At 40.0% G+C, this 19,472-nt stretch overlaps 1 long non-coding RNA gene across 5 annotated transcripts in view; it reads left to right on the top strand.

The window, feature by feature from the left end:
• Positions 1-19,472, top strand: part of LOC148400486 (uncharacterized) — a 205,558-nt gene that overhangs the window by 68,728 nt on the left and 117,358 nt on the right. For all 5 annotated transcript variants that reach the window (XR_015857519.1, XR_015857518.1, XR_015857522.1 and 2 more), the window contains exon 3: positions 13,020-13,155. This is a non-coding gene — a long non-coding RNA (uncharacterized LOC148400486). The remainder of the gene's footprint in view (positions 1-13,019; positions 13,156-19,472) is intronic.

The following is a 19,472-nucleotide window of genomic DNA, read 5'->3' as shown; positions in this document are numbered from 1 at the left end:
CGAGATGGTGCTGTATTTAGCAGTCAAAAAATGGCAATAAAACATCCTACCTCTGAGCTTGTGGATGACAGTAAGTCTGTCAGCAGGCACTGAAAGGATTGAATGGAGTTATTAGTAAACACATTTATCTTCAGGATATGCCTTTGTGGAAAGGCACTCAAGGCTGCACCCACTTGCAAGTAGTTGTTTCTTATCTGAAGCTAAATGGAAGTCGAGATGACAACCACAATTAGGTGGCACAGTGCAAGATGGGAGGGTCAAACACATTGTAATTACTCTGTCACCCCAGCGGGGCCATTGACACTCAAGCACTGGATACAGATCAACTAACTCACCACTAGAACAAATATACGCACCATTAAGGGCAAGATAAATGTACAGTTTCAATCAAGTCTCTACTGTGAGGAAGTCAGCAATAACAAGGGTCAGAAGCCAAGCATGTACAGAGCTGAACGCGTATGTTAGAGGGTGCAGCAAAAAGATTCAGAATTTCAACATTCTCCCTTCATAAAGGTATTTTATACTGTCTTGCCTTGAGATCTGTGTTTAATTTGTCCCACAGTCGTGCTTGTAACTCAAGACACTCTATTGAATTGAATGGATTAATCTGGTCCAGCAAAAAAGAAATGTAAGGGGTCTTTTTAAAAAGAGGACGAAATAGCAATATATCGAAACATACCGTACTTACAAAATGATATGGTGTAACTACATAATTAAGACAAATGTTAAACCGTTTTTTTGTTACATGTCAGCACCTCAGCGCAATATTTGTCACTCTCCGCAGAGGATAAAGAATATATCTGAGTATTTGTAATTGTCTTCAATTATCTCTTGCTTAAAGGGTTATAGCTCTGCAATATAATTGCTATTGATTAGCTTGTAGTCTATGGCAGTTAGTATCAAGCGAATGGACATAAAAATCTAAGCTACGCAGTCACTCGTACCTCAAGGCACCTATGTATTTCACGAAAAATGCAAACTAAACTCTGAATGGAGCCAAAACTCCTCCCCAATCCTAGACTCTTACATCTGTTTTGCTACTCCACAGTAGAAGTGAAAATAGTCAAAGATATCTCAATATCCAGTTGTTATTGCAGCATGAGCCCAGGGAGGTTCTTGGAGTCAAAACAACGAAGTTGGTTTGAGCGTCCTTTGAAAACAAATCTGAACTCTCTGAGGTGCAAGACGTTTATTTATCCTCCAGATACCGGCTCAATTGCTTGGGGGGCTGCCTGACACAACCTTCCTCCATATTTTATACACACAGCCTGGATAAACTGACCCTGACAGTACTGCTCCTCATACTGAAAGTGTGTCACAATATGCTCGTGTGTGACTCTGTACTTTGCGATAAATGTTAAAGCAGTGACAGAGCATCTCTGCCTGGAGCATCCTTTAGAAGCTTCCACTATATCCGATGACTGATCTCTCTTCTTCCCATTCATCCTTACTTACTATCCACAGTATCTGTCCTCAAACTCTTCTCTGCAGTATCAATATGATCCTTTATCAACCTCCTTGTTCTTTTTCTGGCCTGGCACATTGTAAATAACAAGCACAGGCTACCTCCTCAGACATATTGATCACAAAAATATCACTTGACAGCAGAAAAGGGATGGTGATTGATGGCGTCCGAAGAACTGGATACATTGCAGCTGCGAGTGTGATTTTGTGATGTGTGCACATTTCCGCCGGGCTCAATACATTTTCGAGGATATTTACACTCGAAGTTGACTGATAACATAATTAAAGCTGTGTAGTGATCTGTGGCAGCTGTGTTACCGCTGCACACACCAAACCGGTCAGTAAATAAGAGCTTGGCGGTCCCTCGACACAACTTCGAGTATATTCACTGGAGCCATATGTGGTGGACAAACAAGCTTGTCGTCTACACTATCATCAAGACCATTAAAACTTTTGCTTAAGAATGCACTGGGAAGTATTCCATGTCTGGCTTCTTGCCTAAAAAAGTACTTTTCTTGAGGAGAATAATGACAGCTTTTTGGATTTTCTTTTTATCAACAGCTGCAACTCAGAGGAAGCTTTGCAATCTCCTTGACCTGCCATCCTGTTGTTTACGCTATTAAAGTTTAAAAAGTTTTGAAGTATCATCTTAAACTTTTGTTGTCTCGTAAAGTTGTCGGAACAACTGCCTGTATGGTTAAATGAAATCCAAGCTATCAACTTTATATCTTAATGTGCAATTTATTGCAACTTTGTTCTAAAGTACTTACGCTACATTTCATCATCTCTATTTTGGGACGGTTTAATCGGAAATTGATATTTTTAAATTAAGTTTTGCAATACCCTTTGATGATGTATTCTGTGTGATATTTGAACTTTTGACATAGTTGTAAGATTTAATTTACCATTATTTTTTTTAACTTGGTAGCCCTTACAAAATGTTGAGGTATGTTCTTAATTATTGACCTTTGCTCGAACCTCTCTAACTCATCAGTGTTGGGTATTGTGGTCCTCTTAGAATGTTGTAGAATTCATAATTTGAAAAAGTAAACACTTGCAGAGATTCATAGAAATCAAGTGTTGCATACTGTTTGCACCTTCGTTTTAAGAAATCATTCAATATGTTTAGTGTCTTCACATTCATTTTTAGTCATTACATATAATTATTGGTAATGTGATTAAATTTATCATTTCAGAAGTGTGCATGAATTGCATTAATCCGTACCCAAGAGGTAGTTCTCAATTACCAATAGGTTGGCGACTCCTGTTTTGGTGACAGGTTGTGGGAAGCTGCATGACCTCCACTTGGGCATGTTTTACACGAATTTATAACATTTAAACTTATTTTATTATTTTCTCTGGGTCTTACTTGACTGTGTTTATTGCAAACAGCTCAAAATTTCATTTTATGTAATTTCAACCAACCTTATAGAGTGCTTGCCAGTCCCAGGGCACATCTCTATCTTCAAAGTAGAACAAAAAGAGTCTTCTTGATCCAGACTGACCAGCCAACCGGATTCATTCTAAAGGATTAGAGGCACTTTTAAGTGGAAAAACAAAAGTGTGACATCTTATCAAACTCACAAGCAGGCACAGAAAAGTTCAAGAAAGAAGACTTGGCGAAAGAACAAAAGAAAACAAGGCAAGAGAGGTCATAGGGGGTTGTGTGGTCCATTTTCCTTTATTTTTTAATTCTGTTGGCAAAGACAAGTCAAGAAGGGGGTTGTGGGCCGCAACAGAAGTGACAATAAAAACACAACCTGCCTTGTGGTGTTGTTTTCCCAATTTGTAGTGTAGAATGGCCTGCACAGGCCATCAACGCAGTTTGTGCAACGGAGCAAGTGTAGATACTCTACAGATGGTGTTGTTTGATGCATGTTGTACAATAAATCCACTCTTAATAGTCTACATGAGACAATTCATGAATGAAGCACATTTTGCATGGTACAACCCAGCAAACAGCTTCGCAATTGGCAGAACAGAGGTCCCTGCACTGAGTTGTTTCACTTTGTTTCCTTCAGTTCATAACAACGTCGAATGTCCAAACTGGATTGTGAGCTGGAATGTAACTTCTGTCTACAAAAACACAAATCCAGCAGTGCTGAGTTTAATTCGTTCTGGGACCATGCTGTTAAAATCAAACGCTATTATCTCAAATGATCTTTCCTTACTGAAATGAACGGAAAAGCCAATCATCAGTTCCAATTTCCCCTCAAAATATATAAAATAAAATATAAAATATAATAATAATAATAATAATATATAATAAAAATAAATATAAATAATAAATATAATGCAATAAAATATATTATTGTCTACAGGTGTTGTTCCACCATTTGTATTCAGTTATTTGTTGCTTAAAGTGTTGTAAAAACACAACTCTCTGTACTAACTTTTCGCAAGTCAATCACTCAATGTTAACAATCAGCTAATAGGGGCCATTCTTAAGGCAACATTGCTTAAAAGAAACAAAAAAACATGTACTCTGTTCTATACTTGGTAGAACAGTAAATTCCAACTGGGAGTGACAGTAAACTAACTGCTCACTGTTACACAATGAGTCTAACTTCAGCCTTCTGATATTGCTATCTGTCTCTGGACGTGATGGTTAGTGTCATGATAAAATATTGAACCTGCAATCTCATTCCAGCTCCAAACCGTCCAAATGAAGCCATTAATTGAAAGCCCAACTATATCAACTATCCACTCCATTCAGCTCTTTGAAAAAAGTCAAGCAGCAGCTTTCGGAGGAGAGACAACACGGCTGGCCAGTTGAAAGCATTCATTCTGTGCTCTTAAAGGAGGTCTAGTCTTCGCACATCTAGTTTTGTGGGACCTGTCTGGCGCTGAATTCACAGAGTGCGAGGGTCTTTCATCTCCCAGGGCCTATCACTAGGAGCAGTGAATCAGGAGCTAAGGGACCATCAACTTGCAGTGTCCCAACCCTGCTTCCCCACACTCAAACCCCTCCTACTGCTGCCTGCTGCACTGCTCCTCTCAAAGGAGTCTTTCAGTATTGTGCTGAGGCCCGGTTCCAGGTCAATAGGAGCCCAGAGATTTAGAGGTGCAGAATGAGTGGGAACAAATGGTTTGTTTGGTGAAGGCTCTGAAGTAGCTTTAGAACTTCTATCAAACTGAAGGTATTGCTGACGTAGAGCTCTTTAGTGTTCCCGCAGCAGAACTAATGTGATGGTGATGACAGAGGCGCCACTTGAGTTTAGGGAGGGGTGCTCAAACTAAAGTTCATATCATATTTGACTTTTTATTTATTTATGAGGAAACATATACCTCATGTCTCAACAAAATACCATGGAATGCCCGGGCTAAATTAAATCCGGTGACACATGCTGTGGCATTTCTAGAAACACAATTAAAATGACCTGTGAGGAGCTGACATTTAAAAGTAACACATATGCACCTATCAGCAGAATTACTTCAGCAAATCCTTTTTGGGAGACAGATGAATCTGTCCAGCTTTGCATAACCATTGGCCATTGAGAAAGTATCCATCATTCTTCTCTGATCCATAACATCAGGGCAATGCCTCTGCGGGCGGTAGCTTGTATCTTTGGACAAGGTTGTCTTTTGTTTTGTGTCCCATGTGTCCTCAGTGACATTCCAGAATCAATTGGGAGCCATCACCCCAGTACTCCATCTCTAACTATCTCTGTTGCTGCTCCTGCTGCTTTGTGCGAGTCTCATCTCCAGTCCAGGCGGTATAATGTGACTGATGTCCTCTGGGCAATCTGCTATTGGGACAAGGACGTGCTCGGGTAATCCAGAGTGGCTGATTGGCGCCTGGCGAAAAGGAGAGGACGCCGTGACCTCTGAGGTTCGAAGGCTGTCAGGTGCCAACCAGTCTGTTAATTATGCATTCGCACAACCATTAGTGGAACCACCCCTCCTTCTGTCAGTGTGGCGTTGAGTCATGGAAACTTAAAATTCACTGGCACCGAACGCTCACTGCCCTATTTGTCTATGGTGTCACTTGGATGTGTGAATTTCGCAACCATCTGCTCTCAGGTTGAGCAGTGTGCTTGAGAATTGATGAGCAACAAGAGATCATATGGATGGGAAATTAGAAGAGTCCCCCAAATTAGTGAACATTTTTAAAACTAAATTTATGGATAGATATTTGGACAAAATAGTGTTCTCCACATTGACAGCATTATTTTCCTTTTTTAACACCTCAAATTGTAAAACAACAAAACCGAGACTGAGAGAGGCCTTGTGTTTGCAAAATAATTTATTTAGAGATGTAATGTACATCTGAGAAACAAGCCGCGAGACACTGCCTCTTTTTTTTTTTAACATCGCATTTCATTTTCATTTTTTCCACAATTATGACTTTTTAAACGACCTACTGCAACACATACTCATGTTCATACCATATCTGTACTTAAGCTATTTGGGTGTGATATACCTAAACTTGTCTATCTACAGACATGTTGGCATTTCTGTCGCTCATAATCGATGTGACAAGCATCTAATCTTTATCCTGTACTCAAAAGATTTCAAATCCAAAGTGATGCAACGTCAATTTCTACAGGGAGCTGTCAGTCCTTGTGGTGGTTTACAAACCTGAATTTCACAGACAATCTGGGTGAGACCCTTTTCCCCCCACGCCTACTTATTGAAAAACATATCTGACAAATATATACTGTATGATGGTGGCAATAAACGTATGAAATGCACTTGACAAGTATAAATGACTATATAATTTTCTCAAAAGTGAGCTTTAGTTTTGGAAGACACTGGCCCTCACAATTGAGTCTTTTTCTCAAATTTAATTACATTAAAAGGAAAGCTGTGATCGATCAATTGCTTTGAATGATTGTTATATACTATAATAAAGCACCTCATAGCTGTCTCTCAGTTCATTGAACAGACGAGACGTTTTCAGATGGATGCATCACTTTGTTTACAGCTTGGTGCTGTCAGACGTCTGTTTGCAGATTTCTTACACTGTGAAAGCGCAATCCAAATAAACACAATTGCAGCTTCAACCTCTGGACAGAATATAACTTAATATTAATCTTGTTTACCTTGCCAAAGTTGCGAATCTAAGATCAAGACTTCAGTTCTGTTTCTTTTTTCTGTAACTACATCTCAAAGAATGAAGATAAATATAATCACATAATGGAATGCAATCTACAATTACTGTACCTTTGGATCGTCACGGACATTATTTTGCGATTCAACTCTTCTGTTCCTCTGAAGTTTTTTTTTCCCAAGTTCCACAGAGAACTTCTCTCTTATTGAGACCTCTCATTCTTTGTGACATCTCCTTGAGAGAGGTCATTCACTGAATAAGCTTCGGAACATGGTGATGATTACATAAGACTGTGTTTACATATCTCATTAATTATGTTGCTTTTGAAAGTCATATTGTAATCTGTTTTTAATTTACCCTATGGATGCAGAGGTGAAAAGAGTCAAATATGCTGGCAAGCAACATAATTCATGGTTGAGTTTCTTTTGTTGTTGTTGCTCAATAGACATAAGCAATTAATACTTGGGGACACATTTAAATCATGCATCTTCACCAGCTGACCGTAAACCCTTTACCCTGTCCTTGCACCAAACTTTTTTTCATCGTACTTTACATACTGCATACATTACTAGCAACATCATTAGTGTGTGGGTGACCAAGCAAATATTGATGTTTTTACTGCCTAATCTCCTTTCCTCCTCCTCTTCCTCCTTGCAAGCTCCTGATCATCCCCATCTCTTGTCCCTCTTCAAACAGCATCCTGCATGCTGCTTGACTGCCCCTTTGTTTGTTTGTGTTTCAGATTATCTGCTAGGTAGGCTAATTTTGTTGCTTTATCACTGTATTCCAGCAAAAACCCAAATGAATTGTGTGCTGCTGATTTAAATGAAGTCTTCGCTGTCCCTACTCATGTGTGTCTGTGTGCGCAAGACCTATTGTTAGAGGCTGTGCCTGCCAACATCACTTTTTTTAATTGCATAAAAAAAGCCTTGTTTTGGATAAGCCACCGTTATTGTTCATGCTGACATTGCTTTTATGACAGAATGACTAACGAGTGTGTCGCCGTGTGAGTACGCGTGTGTATGGGAAACATAAACAGCATAAAAAAAATGTTTTTGGCAGAATTTGTACTTCCTGATGTTAAAAATTAAGTTTTGCAATTAGCGAGATGCAGCAATAGACAAACTCAAGGACATCAATTTTTTTTTCTTCACATAAGAGAAATGAGGACAATGAGGAAAGTTTGAGCAAAGTTTTATCCATCCATCCATCCATCCATCCATCCATCCATCCATCCATCCATCCATCCATCCATCCATCCATCCATCCATCCATCCCAGCACATCCACCCATCCATTAGCATCCAACCCAACCACCGATTGCAAATGTCAGCAGGGATAAAGTGGACTTGGAATCTGTTGAAATGGCTTAAGATGTTTGAAGGTCAATTGCGCCAGACAGGATGATGTCATAGTGGAGGACAGTTAACAAGGTCTGGGGATTAAAGTGGCCAAAAACGTGGTTTGATATCTCTATTTCTTCTCCTGCGTGAACACAAATAGATAGCATACACATCATAACCATTTATGCCAGACAAATTCATGTTCAACTACTGTTACACAATCGAACATTATAAATTAACCGTTCGTCATACGCAGATTCACATATTTTTGGGGGAGTTTTGGGGAAAAAAATAAAATGTGTTTTCTGTTCCCCACGAATACCAAGGTTTGACTATAATCAAATATTTATAACAGTGATTATGTGTGGTATTTTGAGGTGTAGTTGTAGTATGATGCCTAGAGCACCAAACTATTATTTGACTTTAAATCCAAAGACCGAAGTAGGAGGCTTGCATCTCTTGTGTGCTGTTGCACCATTGCCTCACATTGTTGATGAAAATTTACTGTACATTGAGAATGCACAGTGAGGCTTCTCAAAAGATTAGATGGTGGCTTCCACCCATGGAAGGCAGCAAGCAACAAAAGCAATGATGAATACAGTGAAAATGTAAAAAGGGCCCTGGGGATTCCAGAGAAGCTTAATTTGACATATATGTACATTTACTTGCCGTTGGGATACTGTTCACACATTGTGCCTGTTATCACTGCAAAAACACTTGGATTGGGCTTTTCAAAATAAGTGTTGTTTTGTCTTCTTCATAAAATTCCCAGTTCTCCAATCCATAAACTGTAGTTGCAATATGATAGTGATGAAGCCTGGCGGCTCAATGGCTGATCAATATGTTGACTGCCTTGAAAATGAATTAGATCCTCCCATCAGAGCCTCTCAAGTTAAAAGATGAGAATTGACCAAAGGTTTTGTAAGCTTTGCGAGCTAGAGCAGAATGTGCGTTGGTAAAAAAAGATACACAGAAGAAGAAATCCACCATAGTTTTATGCTTGTTTTGTTGAGCACTGTTTCGTCTTTCGCAGTGCTGTCTTGTGGTCTGTTTTCTTGACATTACTTTTAATTGGAAATGAAATGTTTTGATGTTTTTTTTTTTGTGCTTGGACAGGGTTGAAAAAAGGAAAATGGGTCTAGAAGCAAGTTTGGTGTTTCTGTTTTAAAAATGACAAGTGTCTGCGAAAATGCATAACAATATTTGAGTACCAATTTGGCTGTGATCCAACTCAAAATAATAAGCTTGAAAACATTTCTCCGGCAAAGTGCACATTAAGTGCAATCAAGCACTTATGATCCAAAACAAATTATTTATTGTAAACTAATTGAATTCTAAATCAACTGATGAAATTTTTACATTTTTTTTATTTACTCTTTTTAAAGTCAGTTAAAAAAAAACCAGAAAGTTTGAGCAACCATGGTGAAAAAAGTATAAACGTAAATCACTGTAGACAGGGACGATGATTATCATCTAATCACAAGATCAAAGTGTTGTTCTTCATGGCTAATAAATTTCGGTAAGAGTTTGTTGCAAGGAAAGGGTAGTTATGGATAATGTTGGAACAAATCTAGCAAAATCAGACAAGTTTGTTGTACTTGGTAAGCAAAATTTCAAATCATTGTGTACACGGAACATTTGTGCCAACCACTTGTCAGCAACAGTCGTATCAGTATTACCACGGTGGTTGTTTATGGCTTGCATGACCAGTAAATGATCAAAGTTCATCTTTATTTACACACATTCTTTTTCCTCCTATTAAATGTTTATAAGCTTCTTAAAGATGACTTCATGTGAAGCCCTCATAGAACTGTCCCCGACGTGTTTTTTAAGTCTCCCACTAAGTGCTCTCAGTGCTGTCTCAATATTGACAAATGGTTTGGCTTAATGGTCTCTTTTACATTTCAAATGAGTTTGGATGAATTAAGAGCATCCAATTAATTAGATTGTATCATCAGAGAGTTTCAGAGTTTCTGTGTGTGTGGGGCATTAGTCAAGGTTTCAAGACCCAAGACCCCAGCTACATTACTAGAAAGATGACTATTGTTTTTGATTTCTTCGCACTGTCAAGGTGCCCTTGAACCCCCCCCCCCCCCACCACCACACACACACCCCTTGTGACACCTAATTAATTAGGAATTCCCACTGTCTTGTATTTTATTAAATTGCCCACAATTCTGTGCTGCTTGTCAAAGGTCAACCAATTATTGAAACAATCATTGATCCATTCGCCCTTACACTTTTGTATCTGTTTACTACTCCTTTGCAGCAGAAGATAATGGATCCAGTTGTTTTAAATACCCTGTTAAATATCTAAACACATAAAACATGTTTGAGGATAATTGCTTAGAAATCATGGTAAAAGATTGACAACTATGGAATATTTAATTGGGGAGTTATAGCATTTGTATCTTTTTCACCATTACAGTTTTCTGGAATTTTGAGGAAATGTCTTAAACTATTATAGCGTACAGAAAGCTAGCTAGGTAGCCAAGCCTACACCCCGAAAATGCATCATGCCCGAGTGCCACAATTTACAGAACAGCTCGGTGGTGTTATTGAAGAAGAAAGTTTTGAGCCCAAAACTAAATCTAATGAAATTCAGTATGGGTGATGCTCCTATAATTTGTCACAGTAAAGCAATATTGCCTAGTCAAAAATGAATTATAATTGTAATAAACTAATGTGTACTGTATGTATTGTGAACTCATATCTTTCACACAATATTCACCATGTAAGATCTTAACTTAAACGTCTGTAAATAGGAAAGTATTTCCTTTAATAACAGGTAGTATGAATGCTACTTAAAACTAAAAGGTAAAGATTTCCAGCACACTGCTGTCATTGTAACTTTCTATATAAGCTAGCACTCATGAATTATAGATCCTTCACAAGCGCACACGGTGATGCATCACCACATTCACTTGATGACGTCTTTTTGCCGGTAATAAAATAGTCCAACATTGTGTAGCCATGCATTGTAAAAGGCGTTAGTACCCCATCACAATCTTGGATTCAAGATACGCCTCTCTGCTCCTGTGCTTTAATGTTTCCAATTGTGCTGCCAGACAACGTCACTGGTGGAGACCGAAATAACGCAGATAATCACATTCAGATATTTATCCTCAAGGGGCATAGGAGGAAGTGCGGCAGGGCTCCCTGCCACCACAGGAGTCGTGACGTTAGAGCTTCCATCACGCCTTGCCATCTCTCCAACAAGTGACTGAGCTACATTTATCTTGTCCTTTACGTTTGTACAAAGCATTCGAGAGAAAAAATACGACAATAAAGCTTTCCAGACACATAACATCTTGAAGCTATGTTATGAAAACATAATGCCTAAAAAATACTTATCATGGAAAATCTACAAGGTTGTTGTCAAGGACAAATGAACGTCGCAATGTTTGCTGTTGCTCTTTTTTCCCCCCTCTCTCTGTCTCTTGCTCTCAAACACACACGCATACACTTTTCCTCCAAAACCAGGCCACTCTGCTCGTGTGTGTGTGTGTGTGGAGATTGAGCTACTCATCAGAGCCTGTTAATTACATCGTTCTCTAAAGGGATGACAAGTTAAGCTTCTCTCTTTCCTGCTTGGGACTGAGGCATGGAAGCATTTCTAAAATAATCCCAGTGATCCATAGAGTGGACAGACACATCCCACAGTCTCATCAATGATTCGAGCTAAGTACCTACGTATCTCAGTTAAATGTCAGCCTGTACTCCAAAATAGCTTAAATATTTTTCACCTCACTTTTCCTTTGCTCTGCTCGATTATAGCAAGAACGATGAGAAAATTGCAATCTGCCAGTCACAAACACAAAAGAGATATTAGCATCTTGTAGTAGCCTGATCGATTTTTCTCTCTATCATTCAGACATATCCCCTCCATGTTTGTAATCAAGCTTGCATGATGTTTTCTGTACATGACTGAATGAGGAGCATAGTCGAAGCTACTCTGTGGTATTGTTGTACCACAAGAATGCAAATTGAGTTACACTGATTTTCACCTGGCTGAGTCCCAGTCCACACCAATGGGGCTATCTGTCGCATTTGCAGGCTATGAAGTGCATGCCAAGGAACCTGACTGAGGAAGAAAAGAGCTTCATACCATAGAGGAGTTTGTTCTACATTGAACACTTGATTACAATGAACAAATATAGGGCGGGAAAATCACTCATATAAGATAAGATCTCACACTGTGTTATTTATTGTACAAGGCTGACTGTGTTTTTCCTATATGCTAGTAATATTATTAATGCATTAATTAGTCTTTAATAGTTGTGGTTTGCAAATTCATATGCAGTACTATTCACAAATTTGTTTTCAACCAAACTATTACTGTTTCTGTGATCAGGCCAAAACGATAAAAGTAGAGCTTTTCCGCTATCTTGTGGCATCTTGATGCCAAGAAACTATGCTGAAGTGAGTTGTGGAGCTTCATTCAAATGAAAAAGTAGTGCTTTGTGACCATTTTGTGCCATCTACACACAATTCTAAACATATTGGTTCTGTGTCACTTACACTGTTCCTATGGGGGAATAGGTGTATGTATGGCAGAAACTTGATCTTTGGCCAAATTATGTTCACCTCCCCAAAGCTAGGTGGCAATATACTCTTTTTCAGTGAGCCATCGATTGACCCATTACATCACAGCAAAGGAAGAAAGCTCCAGGTATCCAGAAACAGATCTAAGCAGTGAATTGGACAATTTGAAACTTGTACACACCTCTTGTACTGCAATGCATGTGGCCTAATTGAAACACTGATTTCTTTCAACTCCTGTAGAATAAAATGTGGTCATGCTAAGGACAGTCGACTTCCAGAGCAATCATTTCTACGGAGACAGGATTGCGTGATTTTCATTCAAACTTGAGATAAGCAGGGAAGGTTTTACTGTGTTTGTTCTTCCAACTGTTATAGCGTACATTGCAATCCGTTAATAGTCTGGTTTCAATTCATGGAATGCAATCAAAAAATTGGCTTGTCTTCTATATCACTATCCCATCACAGTTGTAAAGTTCACTCCCAACCATTTTTTAAAGGACAGATGAAGCATCTGCTTACTTTAACCTTTGCCCAAATGCTTTTATTGAGCGTCTTTATTTGTCAGCATATGGTCTGGTTTGTGTAAAATCTTCTCTGCATGTGTGTAATGTTTAGGGATGCATAGCTGGGTTGCAAGTGAAAGGAAAAACACCACATGGGCCAAAAGAAGCTGCCAGAAAAGCTTCAGAGCATCAATACACACTGGAATTGCATCGACAAACCCTGAAGAAATATATGAGAGAGCTCTAAGGTTGGTGCACATTTATCCACAATACATCAATTGTATTTATTTACAGTTGATCAACTTCAAAAACACTTTCTCAAAATCTCATGTGTGTTTTGCTGCATCATGATGCAACGCATATACAATCTAATTTACACAATATTCATACAAGTCAAATATCTAAGTGACTGTTTGTGCAATGTGTGTGATTTGAAATGCTTTTATTCATTCAAGAATTGGGACCACCTCCATGGAAAATGTACCGTAATGAGCTGGCAAACGGTAGAACAGTTGATTTTTACCGTTGATTTGTACTTTTCTTGCTTTTATCAAAGAGAGCTCAGTTTGATACAGCTAAAGCCTTTCAGTACTTTGGCTTTCAAAACACTTTTTTTACTGCCTCACCCCCAACAAAGTGACCTGGTGCCCCCGACCTAGAAAATCGCTAACAAATTAGTCAGTGACTGACACCCGCGCACTTGGTGAATGACCCTCACAACCATATTAACTTGATGGAATGGAAAAAAAATTCTATGAGCCCTGGCTGCTGTGACTACACCCAAGCCTGCTTCAGTCAAGAAATCAGCTAAGAACTGTGATGTGTGATGAGAACTACTCACTTCCTAAGCAAAGAGTCCTAAGAAGGTCTCTTATTTCTTCAAACAGATACCTTCATAGTTGTGTGGCTTCTCTGATTGAAACAATTGCAACTTACATCACCTGTCACACTGAAGTCTATCCAGTCCCAGTAAATACCAATAGCTTGTGGTTGGTGTTAACTGGTGTGGGGAAGATGAATGCCCTCCTCTAAATGCCTCAACCTCATTGCCTCTTGGCGTATTAGTCATGTAAACAACACCGGCTTATTAATGGTAAAAGCTTTCCCTAATGATCCACACCTCGCATGAGCCTGAATATCAAGTCAGGACGTAAAGAGCAGCCATAGATCATCATAATAAATGATGGGAAGCTGGCAGAATGCTTCGGGAGGAGACCTGTCCTGATTCGTATTCGCTCTCTGTTTCCCTGTCTGATTCATATGCTGTTTGCCTCTAATACATCAAGGCTGGATGATTCCTCCATTAAACCGACACATCTCTGGAGCATATTTTTCAGACACTTATATATTTTGAGATGAGAGTTTTTCTAAGATTCAACAACAAGGATTTACCTAACGTTCACGTTTGTACTATGATCCAAAGATGAAGCCACAGTTGGAGTTTGATTCGAAGATGTTTTTAATCCTGAAGGCAACTCTGGTGGGGATTCAAGTAATTTACAAATCTAATCAAATGTGTTCAGAAGACACTGTATGTGTCTTTTAACGGGTGTTCTGATATCTGGTTGACTGCATGATCGGTCCCCCAAGAGAACCCACAGAAGCCCCGTTGTTTTTATCATGCAGGAGAAAATTGGCATCACTCTGAATTTGTTCTTGTCAAATGTTGAGCAGTCAAAAGCCAGCCAGTTGTAAATAAACAAATTCACATCAGCATGGTCTGGAATGCTAACTAGCTGCAACACCACGTTGCTCCTAATAGGGTGTGATTATTTTTATGGTGGCGCAGAACGCTCCATGCCAAGGATAATTTTGTAATGAATCACAATTGTAATTCTAATTTTGCTCTAATTGCCATCACTTATGTGCTGGAGCTACAAGCATGTTGTTTTTAATACGTGCAGCCCTTGTAAAACAGCAACCTGTTCTCGTCGTATCAAATGGCTACAGCAAGTGCTTGAAAGAAAAAAGGATGAAATGTCACAAAGAGGGAGGGTTGGCCATAAATTGGAGACATTATCCTGGCTGCAGGTGGACTTGTTCTCTATGCCGCTTCCCTCCAATTATTTGATTCACTCATTTGCTCCAAAGGTTGGATGGAGAGGATAATGGATGGGTGACTTCAATTACTATCCTGGCGCTATCCATGGTGACTCACTTCCCAACATGTAATGGTGACAAACACGCAGTGGACATCATCCAAGAAGTCACAGAGTTGTTCCACGTAATGCGTGTGTGACAAAAGACGCGATTGACTGCCACCCAGGGAGCGGCAGGCATGATGACAAGATGACATTCAGAGATTATCGCTGAATGTGTTGCTTTTTTTCTCTTCTTTGGTCTTGGCCTCCATTGCAAGCACTAAAAGCATCACAGACTAAACTTTGTTTTGAAAGACTACAAAGCGATTTGAGATGAGACTGAAAAGAAGGAGCGGTGGTGACATATTGTTGGGCGGAGTATTGTGTTAAAGGATCCAAAACATTGCTTGTCGTGCTAAACTTGTTGGATTGTTTTTCCAATTCAGAGCCAATTTAAGTAGAAACATGTCAGCAGTCCATTGTGTTGAGGCTGTAACAGTATGCACACTTTAAAAGGAACAAGTAACGCAACAAGATATACAATTTAGAGAAGAGGCAAAGAGCAAATACGACTCATTAAATGAATGTGAATTGCTGGAAGTGAATTCAACGTGAAACAGAGGAGGACAATTTGTGTTATTATGGCCTCAAATCCTACACTTGCACTGCCGACACTGATATTGATAGTCCCCAAATCAGTAACATGATGGAGATTGAGCTCTCATCCCTCAATTGTTCTTATTTTCTCATTTGACGGCTCTCAGTTTCCAGGAAGATATATTTGAGATGTTTTTGCCGTTTTGCAGATCTGTAAGTGTAGGTCCCCTCGACACCTATCTAAGAGGGCCGATTCTCCTCAGGGCACTGATCATATAACCAATTTTCACACATTGTGCATTACTCATGACCAGACAGCTACTTGCCTGAGGAGTGGTCAAGATTATTGCATTATTGGTGGCTGGGGGGTGTCATCTGAGATGCAGCGAAAGCTTTAAAAGCATGGTGTCTCTCAGATTTCAAAAAGTAAAAGTAGCGTTTGAGCTGACACTGAGCCAAAGTGCCTTTGCTGACCTTGGCATTGGCAAATGGAATATCTCCTTCTCCCTCCCCCCACTGTCCGCTTCAGCAAGAAATGCATTTGGAATTATGTATGCAAGTGCTGCTGAACATGTAATTGTTTACGCTACGTGAGGACAGTGTGCATTAGGGTCACAGTTGAAGTGGTGATGAAAACCAAGGCCTATCTGTCATTCAAAGCTCAAGGTTTTCAAGTATACAGGCTATTAGCAAATTGGATTAGTGTGTTTTTCAATGTTGAGTCGTCAAAAGGGCTGTGCAGTAGTCCGTAATACGGCAGGGTTGAAAGTGATGAGTCTGGATTATCGTGTTTTGCCCTGGAGCTTCAGCGTGACCTAGGGCTGTGTCGTAATAATAGTGCTGTGTGACAGCATGGCTACTCTACTCAGAGCAAATTGTAGCTGACAGTTGTTCCTGTGTGAGGACCTGTGGGCTTAAGCTGCTGCTGGTGGCCTCTCCATTGTTCCACTGTCCACAATGCCCCTGAAAGACACTGGTTGATGTTCTGAGCTGCACTCGTGTTGTTAAACTGCAGGCAGAGCAACATGCATTATCAACAAAACAGGTCAATGCATGCTGGGTCGGGGGAATGGTTGATGTCTTTGTGACTCGTGAACAGTGCTACAGTTTCAGAAAGTCCAGAACAAGTGATAGTCCGCCAATCACATGATATGCTGGGCCAGGTGTGCTAAAGCTTCCATACCCGTTGTCCCCTTGCAGGATAAGGGGAGGAATCCCAAATCTTAAAAGGAACAGCTGTTGACAGCAATGTGGCAAGATCTGATGGTTTCGCCAGGGTCATTGTTTGAAAGAGTCATTCACTGGTAGCGGGGTCGAGTATCAAACCGCCTTGCCAAACAGTCACCCCACTGTTCTCGGCCAGTCAACACACAGAGCGGTCTCAATTAGCTGCTCCAGTCATCTCCCTCCGCTGTCACATGATCCGGGGCTGTGTAATAACACACAGGGGGCAGGGGCGGTCCGGTCAGGAAATGAGATGATCCATGGCTGACAGCTTAGGCACACAGCAGCCACTTATCTGTTATTACGCTCCTGAAAAAACAATCTCACTCAGAGATCTTTGAGCGTGAGTATGTGCATATGTTTGCGAGGATGTAAAGAAAAGTATGACATTAAAACACATTGCATGATCGGAAGATAGTTGATGCTAATCTTTTGTTGATGTGGGATTCTCCTTATATGTGGAGCTGAACAGCTAAGCCTCTTTCACACATGACCTGCAAAAGTGAACTCACCTGATTCTTGAGACACCGAGCTTGAGTCAACAACATGTTTTTTCCCAAAAAGCTCTCAAGAAAGGTCTACATTACGAAGAGTTCTTAAGTTGCACGAGGTTTTGCCCCTAAACGATTTCCTACATGTTACAAGTATGTACAAGACACTAGTGCTCCATATTATGACCATTAATAATGGTGTATGATTTTGCTATAGTTTTGAATTACTTTACATACTTAACTGCACTCAAATAAAAACGTTTACCCCAATGATGTCATCTGCTTAGACAATAGTTTCCTTGAAAAATATTTTAATATTGGATCCGGATATGTGGATATTCAATTCTGTCTATTCTTCACTGGTGTTATAACTGAAGGAATAGCAATCATATAAACACATGGCTTTTATGCCTTTCGGTTTGTGCGTACCTTCTCAGACCTCACCGAGAATGTCACACGCCAGGACACGTTGTGATTGAATGTAACCAAATAGGTACCATATACCCGAGCTTGCCGTATGAACCGTGGCAAAACACGTACCAAACACAGCAGAACGTGACTCAACTTGAAAGGAACCTTAGATTTCAGGGAATCTACACAGACCGCTTCCAAGTTTTGGTAACGCCCCATGGTAACCCTGTCAGCTTTAGTTGTGTTTACCTCGTTTTACTATGGCTGACTAGGTTTCTCTTTTTGACACTAGCTCGCATTCACCGCCTGTCACGTTGTCTCATGACCATCCCATGTTGCGCCTGAAACATAGCTGTCGTGGCTGCTAGGGGGCATTGGGTAAACGCAGCCTAATCGTTATGCTGAATATGTTAGTTTAGTTGGAATAGACTAGACCAGTTTGAAGGAGCAAATAGGTCTCCATAAAACGAGAGTGTGAGACCTACACTTAAGAGCCCTGGTTCAAAGGCTGAGACGTTGGCTCTCAGCAGAGTGCGAGATCAAAGTTAAATCCTGAGCAACAAATGTGTGTTTCTGTCACTGGTGATTTGTCCGAGTGTTTGATCATCAGTCTTCCTTATCTCCCTGCCTCACTCTGCTGCTAATATGCAGTAATGGACTGCCTTTCGTGAGACAATAGATGGAGAACCTGATGTGAACGATGAGCCTGAGGTAAAGCTGAGACACTTTTTAGACAACTCGATTTTGGAAAATTGTGCAGTCTTTATCTATATGATGGTAGATTATAAATAAACCATATTCATATGTATTTTTTTATGTTCTCTTTTATATTCTATCCAAACAAAGTCACTGACACCTGATTATCTTTGCACAGACAAGATCATAATCTTCAACACTGATAATCTCCCTCATTCTTTCTTTCTTTGGATGTATGCTGCAGGGTTTAGCATATATTAGAACTGCCAATAAAAGGACTATTATCGTGATAAAATACAAAACATGTTTGTTTTCCCTCTTAAGACCAAAATAGTTGTTGCAAGTTTTTCAAACAAGTGTGCCCATGTGCCATGATTACTTTTGCAAGCATGCACATTTTCTTTGGCCTCACCTGGTTGCTGTGTTTGCAGCCACAGATGCTTTGACACTTGTGTTTCTGCTAGACTCGCCTCAACAGGCATAATGGTTTCCAGCCCCGAAAGTGTTATTGTGAGGCTCCATTTCCTTAACACCAACAAGGCGGATCTTCTTTTGGATGTGCTGTATAATCTTTTACTAGGTGTGTGTGTGCATTTAAGTTATTCCTATGACAAATGTGTGTTTCTGTCACTGGACTATATTTCTGGGAAAGCCCGCCGATTTAAGGAGTCTTGTTAAGAGTAGCTTTTAAGATACGAAACCTTTATCCCAATTGCAAGCCCTGACTGAGCAATCACCTTTGTTGCCCGGTCAGAAGAGATCCAATAACACCAGCTGGTTGGCAGGGAAGCAGGCTGCCGCCTAACAGGACTCTCAGAGTCCACATCCTTCTTTCGTGGCCACATGCTGTGCACAGCTGGACAGGAAGTGGATTAACGTTGTTTTCTGGACCAGCGTTAATTGAGAGTTAAATGATGCTATAAAAGAAGGATAGGTTTGTTGTTGTTTAACTGGAGAGGCAATGAAAGGCCTCGTCTGCTATTGATTGATGATGATTGCCTACAGGCAGCAGGGTCATTGGCAGTTTACTAAAATTGGTGTATGTGTGCACTATGTTGTGATGCT

The sequence above is a fragment of the Syngnathus floridae genome, chromosome 3 (genome assembly GCF_059516105.1).
Source record: "Syngnathus floridae isolate MCC-2025c chromosome 3, RoL_Sflo_1.0, whole genome shotgun sequence".
NCBI classification, from domain to species: Eukaryota; Metazoa; Chordata; class Actinopteri; order Syngnathiformes; family Syngnathidae; genus Syngnathus; species Syngnathus floridae.
Note: the sequence above shows the minus strand (reverse complement) of the source record. Positions and strands in the feature narration are given on the sequence as shown.